The following is a 3,980-nucleotide window of genomic DNA, read 5'->3' on the forward strand; positions in this document are numbered from 1 at the left end:
GGAGTCTGCTTCTCCCTCTACCACTCTTGCTTCCCCCACCCCACTTGTGCTCTGTTTCTCTCTCTAATATAAATAAATAAAATCTTTTATAAAGTTTCAAAAAAATAAATTACAAATTCAGTTGCTCGCTATTTCTATATATTTCAAATGCTTAAGAGCCACAAGTGCTTTGTCTACCTTATTGTTTATCATAGATACAGAAAATTTTCATCATGGTAGAAAATTTCATTGGACAGTTCCAAAAAAGATAAATCAGAAGTTAATACTTTGCATGGCTGGATCTATTCCATAAATCAGTGTCATGAGAAAAAAAGAAACACTGTAGTAGATTATAAAACCTTAAGAGCCATATAATAAGCAGATAGCAACTGGTTTGAATAGCTAAAAAAAAATTTTAGGGCCATCTAGGGAAATTTGAATATGGACTGAGTATTATTAGATAGGATGTTAATGTAGTGAGGTAAATAAAGAGCAACCAGTGGTCATCTCAGGTTGGTGAGAGTATAGTGTTTTCTTCCTTGTTGTTTATAGATATTTTCTACTCTTCTACAATGCACAGATAAGACTTTTGAAATAATAAAAGAGTTATTTCAATCTTCTTAAAGGTGGTATTGCTAACCTGCCAAGAAGAAATTTCAGCAGCTGCTCTCAAACTCGGTTTATCTTTGCTCACGTCACTTATGGTAAAGGAGAAGAACACTCAGAGAAAGATCTAGGCAGTTTGAACAAAAGTCCGTGGTAGGGCAGGGATGCAAAAACTTGGAACTCAGTAATAAAATGAAGAGAGCTTAAAGTAAATATTGAAAAACAAGACGTTATGGGCAATGACAAAAACAAAGACTGAAAGTAAATACAGATATGCCTGTGTTTGTGGCACTTCACAGATTCTGTGTTTTTCGCAAATTGAAAGTTTGTGGTAACCCTGAGTTGAACAAGTCTATTGGCACAATTTTTCCCATAGCATTTGCTCACTTCATGTCTCTGTGTCACATTTTAGTAATTCTCACAATATTTCAAAACTCTTCATTATTATTTGTTACGATGGTCTGTGATCAGTGATCTTTGATGTTACTGTTGTAATTGGTCTGGGGTACCCCAGACCATACCCATATAAGATGACGAATGTAACTGATAAATGTTGTGTGTGTTCTGACTGCTCCATTGACAGGACATTCCTCTGTCTCTCACTCTCCTTGGCCTCCTTATTTCATGAGATGCAACACTATTGAAATTAGGGTAATTAATAACCCCACAATAGCCTCTAAATGTCATGAAAGGAAGAATTGCATGTCTTTCATTTTAAATCAAAAGCTAGAAAGGAATAATCCTAGTAAGAAAGGCATGTCAAAAGCCAAGATAGGCTAAAAGCTAGGCCTCTTGTGCCAAACAGTTAGCCAAGTTGTGAATGCAAAGGGAAAGTTATTGAAGGAAATTAAAAGTGCTACTCCAGTGAACATTTGTGAATGATAAAAAGTAAAATAGCCTCATTGCTGATATGGAGAAAATTTGGTCTAGATAAAAGATTAAACCAGCCACAAACTCTCCCAAAACCCAAAGCCTAATCCAGAGCAAGGCCCTGACTCTTTTTCAATTCTATGAAGTCAGAAAAGTGAGGAAGCTGCAGAAGAAAAGTCTGAAGCTAGCAGAGGCTGGTTCATGAGGTTTAAGGAAAGAAATCATCTCTATAACATCAAAGTGCAAGATGAAGCAGCAAGTGCTGAACTGGAAGCTGCAGTTCTCCAGGAGATCCAGCTAAGGTAGTGAATGAGGGTGGCTACACTAAACAACAGATTTTCAATGGAGATGAAGCAACCTTCTATTGGAAGAAGATGCCACCTAGGACTCTCATAGCTAGAAAGGAGAAGTCAGTGTTTAGCTTCAAAACTTCAAAGGACAGGCTGACTTTCTTGTTAGGGGTTAATGCAACTGATGACTGTAAGTCAAAGCCTCTGCTCTTTTACCGTTCTGAAAATCCTAGGACTCTTAAGAATTATGCTAGATCTACCCTGCCTGTGCTCTATAAATGGAACAAAAAAGCCTGCATGACAGTTTCTGTTTACTGAATATTTTAAGCCCACTGTTGAGACTACTGCTCAGGAAAAATATTCCTTTCAAAATATGACTGCTCATTGACAATGGACCTGGTCACTCAAGAGCTCTGATGGGGATGTACAATGAGATTAATGTTGTTTTCATGCCAGCTAACATAACATCTATTCTGCGGCCCATGGATCAAGGAGTAATTCCAACTTACAAATTTTATTATTTAATAAATACATTTTATAAGATATAGCTGCCATATATAGTAATTCCTTTGATGGATCTAGGCAAAGTAAATTGAAAATTTTCTGGAAAGGATTCACCATTCTAGACGCCATTAAGAGTGCCTATGATTCATGGAAAGAGTCAAAATATCAACATAAACAGGAGTGTGGAAGAAGTTGATCCCAACCATCATGGATGACTTTGAGGGGTTCAAGACTTCAGTGGAGGAAGTCATAGCCAATGTGGACTTAGCAAGAAAACTAGAATTAGAAGTGGAGCCTGAAGATGTGACTGAATTGCTGCAATCTCATGATAAAACTTTAACAGGAGTTTTTCTTATGGATAAGAAAAGAAATTAGTTTCTTGAGATAGAAACTACTTCTTGGTGAAGATGCTATGACGATTGTTGAAATGACAATAAAGGATTTGCAATATTATGTAAATTTAGTTGATAAAGCAGTGGAAGGGAAGATTTAGTCCAAGTTTCAAAGACATTCTTCTATTAAAAAGCTATCACACAGCATCCCATGCAACAGAGAAATGGTTTGTGAAAGAGTCAATTGATGTAGCAAACTTCATTGTTGTCTTATTTTAAGAAATTGCCACAGATGCCCCAACCTTCAGCAACCCTGATCAGTCAGCGGCCATCAACATCCAGGCAAGACCTTCCATTAGCAAAAAGATTGTGACTCACTGAAAGCTTAGATTATGGATAGCATTTTTTTACCAATGAAGTATTTAGGGATGTACATTGTTTTTGCACACTTAATAGACTACAATATAATCTAAACATAACTTTTATATGCACTAGAAAACCAAAAAAAAAAAAAAATCATTTGACTTGCTTCATTGCAACATTTGCTTTATTGCAGTGGTTTGGAGCTGAACCTGCAATATCTCTGAGGTGTGCTATATAGCTCTTTAACATCTTAGTTTAACATCTTTCAGCAGTTCAGAAAAACATCTCAGACATGGTAACTTCAAATGTTAATTTCCTGTGCTTGTCTCTCTCCTCCTTTTGTACTTCCAAGTGTATCTATGTCAAATCTTTTTATGTATTCCACGTCTCTTAAGCTCTTTTCTGTATTTTCCATCAGTTACTAATTCTCTTTATCTGTGCCTATCTCCTATTAAACTCATCCACTGAGTGGTTAATTTCAATTACTGGGTTTTCTTAATTCTAGAATTTCCATTTACTTGTTTTACTTATAGAATCTAATTCTTTGCCAAAATTCTCCATCTTGTCATTAATTCCTTGAATCATAGTTAAAAAAAACACAACTCTACATTAGAGTTTCTAATTGTATATTAGAATACTCCATTTACCATATATCCTGTGAGTTGCTCTTACTATCTGTTTTGTACCTTACATTTTTGTCATGTTGAATCTTCTAATATTACTTTTTAAAAAAACTGAATCAAATGTTGTATATTCAATTGGTGGTCCAGAGCTAGCTGAACACATACAAACATGTATTTAAGAATATTTTACTTGAGGCGCCTGGGTGGCTCAGATGGTTAAGCCTCTGCCTTCGGCTCAGGTCATGATCCCAGGGTCCTGGGATCGAGTCCCACATCCGGCTCCCTGCTTCTCCCTCTCCCTCTGCAATTCCCCCTGCTCACGCTCTCTCTCTCTCTGTATCTCTCTATCTCAAATGAATAAAAAAAAAAAAAAGAATATTTTACTTGAGGTATGCCATCACATTGAACTTCAA

General features: G+C 36.2%; 1 pseudogene; it reads left to right on the forward strand.

Moving 5' to 3' along the window:
- The first annotated feature begins 686 nt into the window (after positions 1-686).
- On the forward strand, positions 687-2,981 carry LOC118015388 (annotated as a pseudogene).
- The last annotated feature ends 999 nt before the right edge of the window (positions 2,982-3,980 follow it).

Source organism: Mirounga leonina, unplaced genomic scaffold, assembly GCF_011800145.1.
Source record: "Mirounga leonina isolate KUSES-001 unplaced genomic scaffold, KU_Mleo_1.0 Mir_165, whole genome shotgun sequence".
In the NCBI taxonomy this organism is placed as follows: domain Eukaryota; kingdom Metazoa; phylum Chordata; class Mammalia; order Carnivora; family Phocidae; genus Mirounga; species Mirounga leonina.